The 18,911-nt window shown below is 43.2% G+C and overlaps 1 protein-coding gene across 1 annotated transcript in view; it reads right to left on the bottom strand.

Annotated features, from left to right (window-relative positions):
- Tmcc1 (transmembrane and coiled-coil domain family 1) overlaps window positions 1-12,137 on the bottom strand; it is a 170,493-nt gene extending 158,356 nt beyond the window's left edge. Inside the window, exon 1 of the mRNA XM_045133589.1 lies at window positions 12,087-12,137. The gene's annotated coding sequence lies outside the window, so the exon portion shown is untranslated. The remainder of the gene's footprint in view (window positions 1-12,086) is intronic.
- Window positions 12,138-18,911: the final 6,774 nt, after the last annotated feature.

Below are 18,911 nucleotides of genomic sequence, written 5' to 3'. Positions count from 1 at the left end.
GAAACAAACCAAAATAAAATTGAGAATACAATGAGGGCTAGAGAGATGGCTTAGCATTAAGGTGGTTGCTTGTGAAGCCAAAGGACCCAGGTTCCATTACCCAGGTCCCATCTAAGCCAGATACACAAGGCGGCACATGCGCCTGGAGTTTGGTTACAGTGGCTGAAGACTCTGGTGTGTCCATTCATTCATTCCCTCCCCCCCCTCCCTCCCCCTCCCTCTCTCTCTCTCTCTCAGATAAATAAAAATGAATTCAGAATACAGTAAGAATGGGATAAAAGAGCAGAACATTTGTGAGCCATGAGACAATTTTTTATTTTATTTATTTATATATATACATATATATATATATACACAAATATACATATATGCACATACACACACACATATATATGTATACATATATATATATTCACACACACATACATATATATACATATATATATATATATATATATATATTTTTTTTTTTTTTTTAGAGAGATTGAGAGAGAGAATTGGCACGCCAGGGCCTCAATCACTGCAATTGAACTTGATGCCTGGGCTAGAATGAGACTCTACCTCAAAAACAAACACCCAGCACTCAGGAGGCCAAGGTAGGAGGATCGCTGTGAGTTTAAGGCCACCTTGAGACTACAAAGTGAATTCCAGGTCAGCCTGGGCAGCAAGACCCTTCCTCAAAATAATCAAAATAAAAAGATGGGCATGGTGGCGCACGCCTTTAATCCCAGCACTCAGGAGGTAGAGGTAGGTGGATCACCATGAGTTCTAGGCTACTCTGAGACTACAAAGAGAGTTTCAGATCAGCCTGGACTAGAGTGAGACCCTACCTCGAAAAACAAAAACAAAAAAAAATAATAATCAAAATAAAGGCTGGAGAGGTGGCTTAATGGTTAAGGCATTTGCCTGAAAAGCCTAAGGACCCATGTTCTACTCTCCAGGCCCCACTTAAGCCAGGTACACAAATGGTGACGCAAGCATACAAGGTCGCACAGGAGCACAAGGTGGTACACACATCTGGAACTTTCTGTCTCTCTCTCTCTCTCTCTCTCTCTCTCTCTCTCTCTCTCCTGCATTTAAAAAAAAAAAGGCTAGTCGCTTAGACTTGCCTCAAAAAAATATAATAACAACAACAATCAGTTAGGAAATACAAAGTTCTCATCATGGAATCTAAAATGTGACAAAAGGGGCTAGTGAGATAGTTTAGCAGTTAAGGTGCTTGCCTGCAAAGCCTAAGGACCCAGGTTCAATTCTCCAGTGCCCACATAAGCCACATGCACAAGGTGGCACATGCATCTGGAATCCATTAACAATGGCTAGAGGCCCTACCTCTTTCTTTCTCAAATAAATAAAATATATATATAATGTGACGAAAGAATCTCAGTTTATTGTAACTAAATGAAATCACATCTGGAGAAGAACCGAAGAGTTAAAGTACTGAATGATGCTAACAACTGTAAAACCCCTGAATACAGACACTGGAACTAAAAATAAGTGGATGGTAGGTGGTGAGCTAAATTTCTTATAACATAGGAAGCTACAGAGAACAAAAGAACAGCAGAATAGTCTATGTTGTGATAAATTTTAAAAAGTTGGAGACATCACAAGCTTGTATTTAACTTAATACAGAAAGAGGTAGTTACATGTAGAAATATTTACAGAGAGGTAAACGAACACAGACTAATATGTAGATATACGTCTTGTTCTGCTCTTTGAGAAAGCCGAGCACCACACTGCCAACAAGTACACCCAACATCCAAATCTTGGATTATTTTGTTTGCTGATTTACTTCCTGAGGCAGGTCTCACTCTAGTCCAGGCTGACCTAGAACTCACTCCGCAGTCCAGGCTAGCCTCAAACTCACAGCGATCCTCTTACCTTCCCCATATGCCAGCACCTAGAACCACTGGAGATCTGAGGACACCAAGGAATTGGAGCCACTCTTCCTCCACACACAGCACCCAGCACAGCTGATCTGAAGAGCAAAACAACCTAACCAAATCCAAGAAGGGAACCCGCTTTACACTCAACATAGGTGAGCTAGAAAGTCATCCCAAAGGTAACTGGTTTGATTTACACTGGAGCAATAAATACCCTAAAACTAGATATATAGGCTTGCACTGGAAATGCTAATTGCACCTTTTGTATCAGGACAGATTGCTAAAGAAAAGAATCCCAAAGAGGGAAAAAATTTGCCCACAAGGACAGATGATGACTTGTTGGATATGTGAACTAAAATTCCCCAACAGGCTAAATGTAGAAATCCAGTGATCACAGAGATGGAATGTTGCAAAATCAGAGCCAAATTACCTTACCTCCTTTAGCCCCTTAATAGCTATTTCTTGCACACCTCTGATTCTGACCTAATATCCTGGAGACTATCAGTTGATTAGGTATGACCTTTTTATATGTGCAGACCCCCATCTTCCACCAAGACAAGAGCTAAGACTGTCATCATATAGCATCTGAAGCCTATAGCAGAGATTTCCCTGGTTTGCTATAACCACTACCTAATAGTCAGCCAATGCATTTGGAAAGTGCCTTGATTTACAACTTTCTTTTGTTCTATACCCATAAAATCTTCATAAAGTTGTTAACACGTTGGAACATGGAATTTTGGGTAACCTATATCTGTGTTACTGAACCATGGTCATATCTGGCTCCAGAATTTTTTTTTTTTTTTTTTTTTTTTTTGAGGTATGTTCTCACTCTACCCCAGGCTGACCTGGATTCACTATGTAATCTCAGGGTGGCTTTGAACTCACAGCAATCCTCCTACCTCTGCCTCCTGAGTGCTGGGATTAAAGGTGTGGGCCACCACGCCCGGCTTCAGAATAAACTCTTATCCACTTTGAGGTGAGAACTGTCTTTTATATCAACAGATCTGATGTTGAAACCTTTTAATTAGGTAGTTTCCTTGGCTAGGCAGACAAACAGGGAAAAAGGGCCCGTCATAGGTGACTATATTCTAACCCATGATGGCAAAGAGTGTGACTTCACTTCCTCCTCTTCAGCCTAAGTGAATTTTCCCACCAGCAGGCTTGTTTAGCTGGCTTTGTGGCACCTGCACAGAACTGGATGCATCATGGACCAACCAGCACTTCTTGTCTTCACTTAAGCTGACCAATCATGGACTCTAGACAGGCAGGCATCTTCTCATTCAATAAAAGTAGAGTTCCCTGCCATGGTGGTTACCGCCATAACACAGTCACCTTGAGCAGAGTGGAGACCCTTACTAGGGAGACAGATGAATATAACATGTCACTGTCAGATCTGGAGAGATTGCTCATGGGTTAAGGCACTTGCCTTACAATGACCCAGGTTCCATTCCCCAGTGCCCACGTAAAGCTGGATGCACAGAGGGACATGCATCTGGGGTTTGTTTGCAGCAGCCTGAGGCTCTGATGTGCCCATCCTCTATGTCAATCTATCTGTCTCTGCTTGCAAATAAATTAAATAAATTTAAAAAAAAAAAGCCAGGCGTGGTGGTGCATGCCTTTAATCCCAGCACTTGGGAGGCAGAGGTAGGAAGATTGCCGTGAGTTCAAGGCCACCCTGAGATGACAGAGTTAATTCCAGGTCAGCCTGGACCAGAGTGAGACCCTACCTCGAAAAAAAAAAAAAAAATAGTAGAGTTCCCACCAGAAAGGTGGATTTTCCAGCTCTAGAATCCCCTCCAAAGGAGTTAGTTCTCTTTCCCTATTACTCTGAAATAAACTTTATTATTTTAAGCCTTCTCCTGACTTTTGCTTCTTTAATCGGCAGAGAAAACGAATCCAACAACCCTAGACGTTATCATCTTCGGGGACTCATCAGGATTGTAGCTACTGACTCATATTCACCTCAAGTTCAGTATGAACCTAATTAAACTGGGAAATAAGTTGGGAGAATGACTATTGAACTTCTGGCAATTCCCTTGCTCTCCTAACCAGGGGAAGCCACCAGCCATGTCTAGCACAGCTAAATTCCCAAAGCTGGTTTTCTTTTACCCCTTTTCATTAAGGTCCTTTCACTATCTCCAGGAGAAGCAGACTTCAGTGTCTTTGGCAGTATTGATCAATATTCTTCAGAAGCTGCATAGAATGTACTCAGCCATTGGTCCAGGATTCATGCAGCATGTGCAGACTGGGGCTCATATGGCTGAAACCCTGTGTGCAAAAGGGGGAACTCCATGTAGCACCCAGAACCTTCAAAGCTGTGACCCATGCTAGGTGGCAAATGGTGGAGAGCCACTACAGACAGACTTCACAGGCAGAGACAATGAGATTGTGACTTGCTCAACAGATCTTAGTTGGGCAGAATGCTAAGACAGGTTCTTTTGTTTGGTCCTAAAGTCCACCGCATAGGGTTTGAGAGCCACACATCCTTTGAAAGGATGGTTAGACACATTTGCCAATGCCTGCATCTGTATGGTATTTTCTGGTTTTAGAAAAACTAAGATGTTTAACCTACTGAAGGTTTCTATATTACATGTGGTAAATTATAGCATGGCATTGTTTTGTTTTTTGAGATAGGGTCTTGCTCTAGCCCAGGCTGATCTGGAATTCACTAAGTAGCTTCAGAGTGGCCTTGAATTCAAGGCAATACTCTTAGAAGGTGTGCACCACAACGAACAGCTTGAGTATAGCATGCTTGCCTTTTTTTTTTTTTCCTTTACTTTTTTGAGGTAGGGTCTCTCTCCAAGTAACCCAACAGATTGCATTCTATTTACTCTAGAATTTTTTTTTTTTTTTTTTTTTTGGTCACATTGGTATGGCAGCCCCAACCCAAACAGACTTTTCTAAAAATTTTTTGTTTATTTTTATTTATTTATTTGAGAGTGACAGACAGAGAGAATGGGCATGCCAGGGCCTCCAGCCACTGAAAACGACCTCCAGACACGTGTACCCCCTTATGCATCTGGCTAACGTGGGTCCTGGGTAATCAAGCCTTGAACCGGGGTCCTTAGGCTTCACAGACCAGCACTTAACCGCTAAGCCATCTCTCCAGCCCCCAAACAGACTTTTGAGACCTTGCTAGAGACATCTAGATAGAATAATTTAGGCCTGTATTTAGGATCCCCACTGGTAAATCCATAGACTAAACTTATTTAGGGCCCTACTGGTAAGAACTTAAACCCATAGATCCCAGACTTCCACATACAATCTTGAAAGTACATTATGTACTCTGTCTTTGCTCTAAAATGCTATGCAACCTCAGTACTCTTGGCAAAGACCTGCACAATAGGAGAGGGAAAAATGGTATCAAAACAGGAGAATATAGTGGGGTGTGGTGGCACATGCCTTTAATCCCAGCACTTGGGAGGCAGAGGTAGGAGGATCACTGCAAGTTCGAGGCCACTGAGACTACATAGTGAATTCCAGGTCAGCCAGAGCTAGAGTAAGTCCCTGCAAGCTGGAGAAATGGCTTAGAGGTTAATGTGCTTGCCTGCAAAGCCAAAGGACCCAGGTTTGATTCCCCAGGACCTACGTTAGACAAATGCACAAGGTAGCACATGCATCTGGAGTTCGTTTGCAGAGGCTAAAGGTCCTGGTGCACCCATTCAAAAAAAAATTAAAAATTAAATTAAAAGTTTGTTTGTTTTTTTTAAGAGACAGACAGAGGGGCAGATAGAAAGAATGGGCATGCCAGGGCTTCCAGGCACTGCAAACAAATTCCAAACACATGCACCACCTTGTGCATCTGGCTTAAGTGGGTCCTGGGGAATCGAAGCTGGGTCCTTAGGCTTTGCAGGCAAGTGTCTTAACTGCTAAGCCATCTCTCCAGCCCCCTAAAAGCAAGTTTTAAGTCTACAGTTACATTTGTCCTCAATAAACTGTATCTTATAAGCTTGTGTTAGTGAGACAAATGCTCATGAAACAAGTATAAAATATAAAAACAAGAAACCTTTAAAGAGCAGATAAAAGTATGTAAGGATTATGTCTAAATTATGATATATGATTTCAAGAAGGAGTTAAACTTGAGTTCGCATCTTACAATGTACTTCAGGTTACCAAAGTAAAAAAGAATGAGTACACATGCAAAAACCACCAGAAAGGTAAACTGATGAGAAAAAGCTAAAAGATATCTTAAAATTTATCCCTGAAAGGTGCCAGGTGTGGTGGCACATGTCTCCAGAACTTGGGAAATAGAGATAGGAAGATTACTGTGAGTTCAAGGCCATCCTGAGACTACATAGTAAATTTCAGGTCAGCCTGGGCTGGAGTGAAACCTTACTTGGAGAAAAAAAAAAAAAATCCTGAAAGGTGAAGAATAAATGGGAGAAATACTGACAATGCCTCAAGTCATGCAGCAGAAATAATAGGTACATCATATACCCACTGAACTTATGAGCTGACCTCTGGTAAAATGTGATCATGCTCAAGAACAAAGAAAGTGACAGCTGTTCAGTAGAGCCACAACAGGAAATGCCAATAGGGAAAGACAGGAAGCAGGTGGCCAAGTTCTAGATAATTTTTTAAAGGATAGTGTGTATGTAAACCCAATAAAGCAAAAATTTAGATATATTTATAAATCTAAATTTATTTATATAATTTATAATTTACTTACATAATTTTATGTCATTTCCTTTCCTAATTATCAGTTTAGTATTAACAATATGGCTAGAAGCACTTATTATTATGAGAGAACTTAATGTAATAGAATAAATTCCAAATGAGAAGGCAAAAACATATCAGAATTCTCTGTCATCTCCCAAACTCTGATCGAAGCTAACTTTTTTTTGCTGGAGGGGGAGGTTGAAGTAGGGTTTCACTCTAGTCCAGGCTGACCTGGAATTCACTCTGTAGTCTCACGGTGGCCTCAAACTCACAGCAATCCAAGTAACAATTTTAAAAGCAAGAGTTGGGCCAGGCATGGTGGCACATGCCTTTAATCCCAGCACTCCAGGGCAGAGGTAGGAGGATTGCCATGAGTTCAAGGCCACCCTGGGACTACAGAGTGAATTCCAGGCCAGCCTGGGCTAGAGTGAGACCCTACCTCAAAAAACCAAAACAATAAATAAAAAATAAAATTTGTGTTTCCTTAAAAAAAACAAAAAAACAAAAAACAAGCAAGAGTTGGGCTGGAGAGATGGCTTAGTGATTAAGGGAACTGCTTGCCTGCAAAGCCAACGGACCCAGACACAATTCCCCAGAACCCATGTACAGACTATCGCACAAAGTGACAAGTACATATAGAATTCGTCTGCAGCAGCTAGAGGCCCTGGCGCGCCCATTCTCTCTCTCTCCCTCTCTCTCCAGAAATAACTTTGGGGGGGAAAAAAAGCAAGAGTTTAATGCCAGTTGTGGTGGTACACAACTTTAATCCTAGCACTCATCAGGCACAAGGGCTGCAGTGAAATTGAGGCCAGTCTGGGACTACAGAGTTCCTGCTCAGTCTGGGCTACAGGGAAACCATACCTCAAAAAAAAAAAAAAAAAAAGGCAGCCGAGCATGGTGGTATACACCTTTAATCCCAGCACTAGGGAGGAAGAAGTAGGTGGATCACCATGAGTTCGAGGCCACCCTGAGACTGCATAGTTAATTCCAAGTCAGCCTAAGCTAGAGTGAAACTTACCTCAAAAATAAAAAAAAAAAAGACAAGAGTTTGAAGGCCTCATTATCTACATAAATATTTATTTCTCTTAACTAGCTGTACATGCCTTTAGTCCCAGCACTCAGGAAGCTGAGATAGAAGGATCTCCATGACTTTCAAGGCCATCTTGGAACTACAGAGTGAGTTCCAGATCAGCCTGGACTACATTTGAGGCACTGCCTTAAAAAAAGAAAAAAAAAACAGGCATGGTGGTGCAAGCCTTTAATCCCAGCATTCAGGAGGCACAGGTAGGAGGATCTCTGTGAGTTCAAGGTCACCCTGAGACTAGAGAATGAATTCCAGATCACCCTGAGCTAGAGTGAGACCCTACCTTGGAAAACCAAAAAAAAAAGGAAAAGAAAAAAATTCTCTTGCTCAGTAAAGCTGTGTCTCCCACCCTTGACTGTGCATAAGAACTATAAATGATATATATACAAAAACATGTACACTATACAATTTAAATGATTGTCAAGTACAGTTTTCACCTTCTCTCTCTCTCTGTGTGTGTGTGTGTGTGTGTGTGTGTGTGTGTGTGTGTGTTTTTCCTATGTTCTAATTTGAGATCCCTAAGCCTGAGACAAGGTGTAACTCCACCACAGGCTTACTCCCAGGTTAAAAAAAAAAAAAAAAAAAACACGCAAAAAAAACAGACCCTATATGAAGAACTTTCTAACAATAGAGCTAAAAACCACATAGACTACTTGAAAGAAAATTTCTATCACTTAAAGAGGTTCAAATACATGCAGAAAAAATATCACTAAGAACACTTCAGAAAATAATTAAGTGGGTGGAAATTAAGGTTGTCTTTTAGCCAAGATTCTATAGTGGGGTCATTTTTTAAACCTGATAGGAGCCGGGCATGGTGGCATATGCCCTTAATTCCAGCACTCAGAAGGCTGAGGCAGGAGGATCACCATGAGTTCTAGGCCACCCTGAGACTACACAGTGAATTACAGGTTCAATTCCCCAGTACCCACGTAAGCCAGATGCACAAAGTGGCACATGTGTCTGGAGTTCGTTTGCAGTGGCTGGAGGCCCTGGTGCACCCATTTTCTCTATCTCTTCTTACAAATAAGTATTTTTTTAAAAAAAGAATCTCTTTTAAAAAATGATGGGGCCATGGACTGGAGAGATGGCTTAGCAGTTAAGCGCTTGCCTGTGAAGCCTAAGCACCCCGGTTCGAGGCTCGGTTCCCCAGGTCCCACGTTAGCCAGATGCACAAGGGGGCGCACGCGTCTGGAGTTCGTTTGCAGAGGCTGGAAGCCCTGGCGCGCCCATTCTCTCTCTCTCCCTCTATCTGTCTTTCTCTCTGTGTCTGCCGCTCTCAAATAAATAAATTAATTAAATTAAAAAAAATGATGGGGCCAGGCATGGCTTTGCACACCTTTCCAGCACTTAGGAGACTGAGGTAGGAGGATCCACATGCATTCAAGGCCAGTGGGGGCTACAGAGTGAGTTCCATGTTAAGTCTGGAATAGAATGAAACAAACAAAAAGAATGGCCAGCATGGTGGCTCACACCTTTAATTCCAGAGTTTGAGGCTAGCTTGGGACTACAAAGTGATTTTCTGGTCAGTCTGGATTACAGTGAGACCCTACATAAAAAAAAAAAAAAAATATATATATATATATATATATATATATATATATATATACACACACACACATATATATATATATATATTTATATATATATATGTATACACACACACACACACACACACACACACACAGAGTCATACACATACACACACACATATGGAGAGGTTCAATGCTGGGAAACACAGACGCACATACATAACACTTGCTGTTTCATCTGTCAAAAAAGCCTCTTAATCTTTCAGGACACAGTTCAAATATCTTCTCCCTAGTGAGGCTTCCCACACTACTGTCCCCTCCAACTGTCCCTCCAACCCCTAGCTATTCACCTGTCACATCAACTTATATTCTTCATAGTTTATATTAAGGAACTGCAAACTTTTCCTGTAAATTCCACCTATGGCTTGCCCCACGTTTCTGTATGGCTTGAATGAATGGCTAAGATTGGTTTTACATATTTAAATAGTTAGGGGGCATTTTATGACATGTGAAAAGCATAAGAAATTCAAATTTCAGTATTCAAGTTTAATTGGAAAATAGGCATAATAGTTTATGTTCTGTGGCTGCTTTTGTTCTGAAAGAGAGCTGAATATTCACAAAAGGAGTTGTATGGCCCCTAAAGCCTAAAATACTTTTCTCCTTCACAAAAATTATACTTATTTGCCTCTTGGTTTATATTATCTGAAATGATTTTGCCTATCTACTCATTTATTGCATACTCATGTCTAAACACAAAATAAAGCTTAATAAAGCAAAGGCCCTGTATGTTTTGTTTCTAAACTGTAGCCCAGGAAAAAAAAAAAAAAAAAAAAAAAAAAAACTAGAACAAAGGGCTCAATAAGCATTTGATGGAGCTGGGCATGGTGGTGCATACCTTTAATCCCAGTACTCAGGAGACAGATGTAGGAGGATCGCTGTGAGTTCTAGGCCAGCCTGCGACTACATAGTGAATTCCAGGTAAGCCTGGGCTAGAGTGAAATGTTACCTCCAAAAACTAAAAATAAATATTTGATGAATTAATAAATTGCCCATAAATATCATTCTGAGTTTAAATTTTCTCCTACAGAAAAGGGGAAATGTTCTAGTAGAAAGAACTAAACAGCTTAAATACTGGTGTTTGTGAGCCAGTGCAATGAAATTCTTCAGGATTTTTATGTACACGACAAGATATTCATGCTCATGAAAGATTCTTTTAACTACTGCAAAGTGTCAAACATTGTCGGCTGACCGTGCTTCTGTTTAAGACACAAATACTCTGAGAAATCTTATTTCCTCTACATATACACACACACGCCAAGCCAAATCTTTAATAAATGTTCATAATTATAAGAGCTACAGATCACGTGCTAGTTCACTTTTAATACTTAAAATTTTTTCTGTGGCTGATCAGCAATCTATTCTGTGAGCAGCTGAAAACTCTTTAGAAATGAAAAGGTTACCACCCACAGACCAGAAGCAGCTTTTTAATCTTTCTATACTAGCCACAGAGTGGGTGTGTGAGTTCAAAAATAAATAAATAAATAAATATAAGCCCACTCTGTTGGTGGAGGACAAGGTACTATTGAGTTAAAATCCAAACCTATAAGCATCGCTGTATGACACTAGTAAAACTACTACCACTCACTATTTCAGTCTCAAATATTCTAATCTACAGAGAGAGACAGACAGAGAGAAAGGATGTACCCACCTCCTGAAGAAATTTCATGTCACTAACATAAGATTCTTTTCCTTAAAGCTTTGCAACTAATACACTAGTACTTGAAAAAGATTGGTTAACTGATCACTTCCAAAGTTTAAAATACTGGGCAGAGGCAGAAACAAATCAAAGTTTTATTTTAAAGCAGCAATCTGCTTATTGAGACTTGAAGGACTTGTTTTGTTTTGTTTTGTTTTTTGTTTTTTAAAAAGCCAATTTAAAAATTCCGAGCTTTTACAGAGATGGTCAGGGTGTAAGTACTGCTGACAAGTATGTCTGATTTATAGCAACCATTTTGGATTGGGAGTCGGGGGTCAACTTTCTTTATGACACACAAGTCAGGACCCTGGCTAGGTTCTACCCACACTAACGTTTAATATGCCACCAAAGCAAAGGAAAAGAAAATCGCGAACAGCTCAAGTGGTGTGGCTGCCCCCAGAAAACCCATGAGATTGACCGGGGTGGAAGGGGCGGAGACCGACCCTCATCATCGAGGCAGTCCAGGAATAAAGAAACAAGCTAGCCACACCTTTTGCTTAGGGTTAGGGAAGAGAAAACTCACTCATTCTCCCCCTCCCTAAAAGATGAATAAAGGGTCCTCAGAAACCAAGCCCAGCCCACCTAGACTCACATCTCACCTCGCACCCACCTATATCTCTCCCAGGACAGCGGATGAGTTGGTTCGGTTTAAAAGCCAAGTTCAAAAATCAAAACAAAAGGTACAAAAAGTGGTGTCAGGTGGCCACACGGGAGAGTGCAGGTGGCCAACTCGTGGAAACCGCAGGGAAGGACGAAGGAGGGCTCCCCTAAAAAACCTCAGCTACCCAACAATCCCCTCGGGCCTCGGACCCAGCACCTCACATGCCCCTCGGCCCTCACCTTGACCCTGAATGGGGTGCTGAGGACAGCTCGTGGAGGTGTGGGGCGAGGGAGAGAAGCCCCCAGGGTCAAAATGACAGCCGACTATGAGCCTGGAAAGGAAGAGAGGCCGGGCGCGAGACGGAGGGGTCCTTAGGCCCCGGAGCTTGTGCCTGGAGACGGGGACAGACCCGAGGGTCTGAGCCACGCCAGGCCGCGAGCGGGGAGGACGGGCCTGCAGCACCAAGCTACGCTTTCCGGGGACCGCGACTCTCCCAACCCACGACGGGAGGGTCGGTGAGGGAACGGCGGCCGGGGCTGGGTGGGGGTGAAGGGAAGGAGGAGGACAGACAACTCACCGGCGGGGAGGGGAGGAGCAGCCGGCGTCTCCGCCAGCGCCGTCGCTCGAGCACCAGCGCCGGCTCGTGCCGCTGCTGCAGCCGCCGCCGCGCCCGGGCCATCCCCCCCCCCTCACACACACACACTACCACCACCACCACCACCACCCAACAACCACCCTCCCCCCCTCCCGGCCGGTCCCACCCCCCAACCCTCCACGCGCCGCCTCGGCCGCAGCCGCTGCCTCGGCCCCGGCGAGGGAGCGCGAACCGGCGCGAGGGAACGACTGCGAGAACGCGCGCCCCGCCGCCACCGCCCACAACCTCCGCCTCCGGCGGACGGCGCATGCGCGAGGCGGCGCAGGGCTGTGGGGGGGCACGCACGCCGTGAGGACGGGGCCGGGCGCTAGGCTTGCGTGGCCACGCCCCTTGGCCACGCCCCCCGCGCGCACATATATAGGCGCGCGCGCTGGCCGGCTGCAGGTTGTCTGGCTGAGACTGTCGGTGAGTACCGAGCTACGGAGAGTGCCGGTCAGCTGCTGGGCGGCCTCGCTTTCGGGAAGCACGTCTTCTCTGAGCCGTCGGAAAGGGTCTCTGGCTCACGTTCCGGGTCGCATGCTCTCCTCCCTACCTTGAGTCTCGGGGCCTACTTTCCAGCTAACGGGCTGCTGGGAAAAAGGGGGTGGAAGCTCTGTTGTTTTACGTCACACATGACCTCCGAAGAGACCTCGGGCGGCAACCAGCGCATCCTTTTCAAGCATCCTCGTTTCCCTCGTTCGTTTTCTCGGTCAGCACTTAGGCGGCGAAGCCGCTTCCGTGTTGGAGGAGCTTGGGAGTATCATGTGGGGATGTTTCGTCTCGGAGAAACGACGCACTTGAGCAATAGAGATGTTATCCTCTGGCTCTCCCTTCCCACCCCCCACCCCGCCCCCCGCCCCCCGCGCACGCATCTGCACACACGTGCACACACCATTCATTTCACACACGCGTGCGCAAAAGACGGTTACAGATGGGCAGGAGATTTTACAATAGAATATATCCAGTGAAAGTCTTTGAATGCAGAGTAGATTATTAAGACCTAATATAAGAAACTTTATTTTTTCCTCTCTCCCAGTGCTGAGGATTGATCCCAAATTCAACCTAATCAAGTGCCCCACGACAAGAGGCACTCTGCCCTTAAAAGAACTTTTACAACTGAGTAATAAGACAACTCAATAACACAGTGCTTGGAAGGTTTTGATAGGTGCTTATGAGATGTAAAGAATGGAAAAAATAAATTAATTAAAAATGAGCCCGGTGTGGTGGCGCACGCCTTTAATCACAGCACTTGGGAGGCAGAGGTGGAAGGATCTCCGTGAGTTCAAGGCCATCCTGAGACTACATAGTGAATTCCAGTTCAGCCTGGTCTACAGTGAAACCCTTCCTCGACAAAAAAAAAAATTAAAAATGGACAGTAAACAACAAAAAGAAGCTCAGTGGCATTAGTCACGTAGGGATTTGCAAATTCAAACCACAAGACAACACCACACACTCACTGGGGTAGCTAAAATTAAAGTTAGTGACCTAGCTGTCACACACTTACTCATCTCAGCCAGCCATACACAATCTCTAAATAAAGCCAAAGCAAAGTCATGCTTTCACTTAACATGATACAACTCTCCTGTGTACAACCAAAAACAGCAATGCTGGGCTGGAGAGATGGCTCAGCAGTTCAGGTGCTTGCCTGCAAAGCCAAAGGACCGCAGTTTGATTCCCCAGGACCCGCATAGGCCAGATGTACAAGGTGGCACATACGTCTGGAGTTTGTTTGCAGCAGCTGGAGGCCCTGGCATGCCCATTCACTTTCTATCTACCTCTTTCTCTCAATCTCTCTCAAATAAATAAATATTATTTTAAGTAATGTTTCTTCGGATGTTATTTCTACTTCACCTTTAATATCATGCAATACAAAGTTAACTATGAACAACATCTCTATTGGGTTGTAGCAGCTCCACTTTCCCTTTAGTAATAGGATCAATCACCCTTACCTGCACATTCTACCAGTATTTCATTAGGAATAACCTCATCATGCCATTGACTATTAGTGTCCTCTTCATACTACTGGAAATAGAGCCATTCATGTCTTTCATCATATAAGAACCAGGCATGGTGGCACTCAGGAGGCAGAGGTAGGAGGATCACAGAGAGTTTGAAGACAGCCTGGGCTAGAGTGAGATCCTACCTTGAACCCCCCCCAAAAAAAAAAAACATATTAGAGAACCAATTCAAGAAATACCAGCACCAAGCCAGACAGGATGGCACACATATTTAATCCCATCGTTTAGTAGGCTGAGATAGGATCACTATGAGTTCAAGGCCAGCCTGTGCTTCAGAAGAAGGAAGAAAACCCAGCCCCAGTTTAGAAAACTTTTCTTTATAGTTCTGTACCTCTCAAAACTGTAACAGTCAGGGTTCAAACTGAAAAGCAGAGCCTATGGAATATTTATTTTGTGAGATTGATTTATCCTGGAGGGGAAGTCTAACTAGGCAAATCTGAAATCTGTAATTCAGGCAGGCAAGCAGGAAGCATAAGCAAGATGTCTTAGGCTACTGAAACCCTTTTTTATTTTTTTAAAAAAAAGTCCTTTTTTAAAAAATATATATTTTTATTTATTTAATTTGAGAGAGGGAGAGAGACAGAGAATGAATGGGCATGCCAAGACTGCCAACAACTGCAAACAAATTCCAGACATGTGCCACCTTGTGCATCTGGCTTATGTGGTTCCTGGGAACTAGAGCCTGGGTCCTTTGACTTTGTAGGCAAGTGTCTTAACGGCTAAGCCATCTCAACAGTTCGGAAGCCCTTCCTTTTTTTTTTTTTTTTTTTTTGAGGTAGGGTCTCGCTCCAGCCCAGGCTTATCTGGAATTCACTATGTAGTCTCAGGCTGGCCTCAAACTCACAGCAATCCTCCTACCTCTGTCTCCTGAGTGCTGGGATTCAAGGCGTGCGCCACCATGCCCGGCTCTGAAGCCCCTACTTTAAAAAAAAAAAAAATTATTATGGAGCTAGAGGTTTAGCTGTTAAGGCACTTGCCTGCAAAGCCTAAGGACACATGTTCAACTCCCCAAATCCCATGCAAACCAGACGCACAAGGTCACACATGTACACTAGGTGGTGCACACATCTGAAGTTTGATTTAGTGGCTGGAAGCCCTAGTGCACTAATTCTTACTCTCATTTAAAAAAAAAAAAAAGTCTAGTTGGGTGTGGTGGCACATGTCTTTAATCCCAGCACTTGGGAGGCAGAAGTAGGGGGATCACCATGAGTTCAAGGCTACCCTGAGATTGAGACTACATAATGAATTCCAGGTCAGGTCAACCTGAGCTAGAGCAAAACCCTACCTCAAAAAAAAAAAAAAAAAAAAGTCTAGTGGGCTTGCCCCTGCCAAAAAAATTATGCACTCATGCATGGCTGCTAGGCAAGTGCCCTACCACAGCTACTTCCCAGCCCTATACATGTATTTGATTAAACAATTGTAGCCTGGCATGGTGGCTCATGCCTTTAAGTCCAGCACTAGGAGACTGATGTAGGCGGATTGCCATGAGTTCAAGGCCAGTATAGGCAAGAGTTCTGTTCTGGACAGCCTAGGCTTCATGAGACCCCCAGTCTCAAAAACATAATAAGGGCTGGAGAGAGGGCTTAGCAGTTAAGGTGCTTGTCTGCAAAGCCAAAGGACCCAGGTTCAGTTCCTCAATTCCCATGTAAACCAGATGCACAAGGTGGCGCATGTGTCTGGAGTTCATTTGCAGTGGTTGGGAGCCCTGGCATTCCCATTCTCTCTCTCTCAAATCAAATTAAATTTTAAAAACTTAATAATAATAAATTGTAGTTTATCACATTAGTATTTACCCAAGAAAAACAAAAAAATATATATCTAAGGCCAAGCATGGCGGCGCACGCCTTTAATCCTAGCATTTAGGAGCCAGAGATAGGAGGATTGATATAAGTTTGAGGCCACTCTGAGACTACATAGTGAATTCCAGGTCAGCCTGAGCTAGAGGGAGACTATTCCTAAAAACACACACACGCACGCACGCATGCACGCACGCACACACACACGCACTCAGACATGGTGACAAGGAAGTAGGTATTTGTATTCCCACACTTCCTTCCATGCTCCCCTCCTCAGCAGGGTCTCACTCTAGCCCAAGCTAACACCTCGTCTTTTTTGTTTGTTTTGTTTTTTGAGGTAGGGTTTTGCTCTAGCCTAGAATTCACTATGTAGTCCCAGGGTGACCCTCTTACCTCTGCCTCCCAAGTGCTAGGATTAAAGGCATGCACCACCATACCCAGCTAATACTTCCTTTATTAAAAACACATTTTCAAAAAAAAAAAAAAACAACAACACATTTTCAGCCAGGCGTGTGGTGCACACCTTTAGTCCCAGCACTCGGGAGGTAGAGATAGGAGGATCCCCATTAGTTCAAGGCCACCCTGAGACTAAATAGAGAATTCCAGATCAGCCTGAGTTAAAGTGAGACACTACCTCGAAAATCCAAACCATATATATATTTCAGGGCTAGAATTTGCTGTGTGGTTTAGACACTTGTCTGCAAATCCTAAGGACCCAGATTCAATTCCCCAGTACCCACACAAGCCAGATGCACAAGGTGGTATATGCAACTGGAATTTATTTGCAGTGGCTAGAGACCCTGACATGCCCATTCTCTCCCTCTCTATCTGCCTCTTTTTCTCAACCTCTCTCACAAATGAAGTAAATAATAAAAATTTTAATGTATTTTCAGAGGCTAGAGAGATGGCTCAGTGGTTAAAGCAAAGGCTAACAACCTAGATTCCATTCCCTAGTACCCAAGCAATGCTAGATGCCCAAAGTGCCATGTGCATCTGGAATTTGTTTGCAGTAGCTAGAGGCCTTGGCATGCCCTTTCTCTTTCTCTGTCCTTCTCTCTATCTCTCCTTGTGAATAAATAATAAATAAATAAATTCAAAGGGGAAAGTGGGGGGGGGGAATTACCATGGGATTTTTTTTTATAATCATGGAAAATGCTAATAAAAATTTTAAAATTAAAAAAATACTATAAAAATAAAAAAATAAAGCTCATGGTATCATGAAAAAAAATTTTAATAAATAAATATTTAAATGTTTTTTCCTGGGTGAGTTGGCACACACCTTCAATCCCAGCATTCGGGAGGCAGAGATAGGAGGATCTCTGTGAGTTTGTGGCCATGCTGAGACTACATAGTGCATTTCAGGCCAGCCTGGGCAGAGCAAGACCCTACCTTGAAAAAAAAAAAAAAAAACTATTTGTGGCCAGGGATGGTATGCCTTTACTCCTAGCATTCAGGAGGTTGAGGTAGGAAGATTGCCTTGAGTTTGAGGTCAGCCTGATACTACAGAGTGAGTTTCAGGTCAGCCCAGGCTAGAATGAGACCCTGCCTTGAAACAGAAAAATTTACTTGTGAAGTGAGAGAGAGAGAAAGCAAATCACAGGGAATGAGCATGCCAGGGCTAGGCATCTGGCTTTATGTATGTCGGTACTGGGGATTTAAGTCCAGGCCACCAAGCTTAACAAGCAAGCTCTTTAACTGCTGAGCCACCACTCCAGCCTTTGGATAATGTTTTAAAAGCTCCATAATGTCTCAGGAGATTGCGATTGTTTAAAGAATGCTTTAAAAGGTCTGGGGCTATATAGCTCAGTGTTAATAGTGCCTGTCTAGCATGTACACAGACCTGAGTTTCATCCTAAGCACTCAAAAAAAAAAAAAAAAAGTGTATAATTTCTTTAAAGAATCTTTTATGGTGGTGCTATACTTTCTACATTTATCTGCACCATTGTCACATTTCTGGTGGCTTCTCTAATTTTGTGTTGTTCAGTTGTAAGAACTTTACTAAACTCATAAAATAACTTCTCTTGAGTTGGACTCAGGAGGCAGAGGTAGGAGGATCACCACGAGTCTGAGGCCTCCCTGAGACTATAAAGTGAACTCCAGGTCAACTTGGGCTAGAGAGAAACCCTACCTTGAAAAGCAAAACAATAATAATAATAATAATAATAATAATTTTTCTGAAGTTGTTACAGAAATATTTCCAATGTGTACACATGTAATAGTATTTTATTCTGTATGGTTCTGTGGTCTAAGTTTTAAGCCTGGTTATTAGGCTTTTTTTTAGAATTTTAATTAATTAATTAATTAATTTGCAAGCAGAAAGAGAATGACAATAGATGTACCAGGTCCTCTAGCCACCGCAAACAAACTGCAGATGGATGCGCCACTTTGTGCATCTGGCTTTACATGGGTACTGGGGAATCAAACTCAGATTGTTAGGTTTTGCAGACAAGCATCTTAACTACTGAGCCATCTCTCCAGCCCTAGGCTTGTTTTTTTTTTTTTTTCTCCCAGATTCAGAGGTCATCTGAGAAGGGGTTATCTGGAGTTTGGGAGATGGATCAGTGATTAAAGAAGCTTGCTTGCAAAGGTTACTGGTCTGGCTTTAATTCTCCAGTACCCTACCCACATTAAGCTAAATGAACAAAGTGGGCAAGCATCTGGAGTTCATTTGCAGCAAGAGGCCCTGATACATTATTCTCACTCTACTTGAAAATAAAAGAAAAAGCCGGTGTGGAGGCGCACGCCTTTAATCCCAGCACTCGGGAGGCAGAGGTAGGAGGATCGCCATGAGTTCGAGGCCACCCTGAGACTACATAGTGAATTCCAGGTCAGCCTGGGCCACAGTGAGACCACATAGTGAATTCCAGGTCAGCCTGGGCCACAGTGAGACCCTACCTCGAAAAACCAAAAAGAAAGAAAGAAAGAAAGAAAGAAAGAAAGAAAGGAAGGAAGGA

The sequence above is a fragment of the Jaculus jaculus genome, chromosome 14, assembly GCF_020740685.1.
Source record: "Jaculus jaculus isolate mJacJac1 chromosome 14, mJacJac1.mat.Y.cur, whole genome shotgun sequence".
Lineage (NCBI taxonomy): Eukaryota > Metazoa > Chordata > Mammalia > Rodentia > Dipodidae > Jaculus > Jaculus jaculus.
This window is presented reverse-complemented; position numbering and strand designations above follow the sequence as displayed.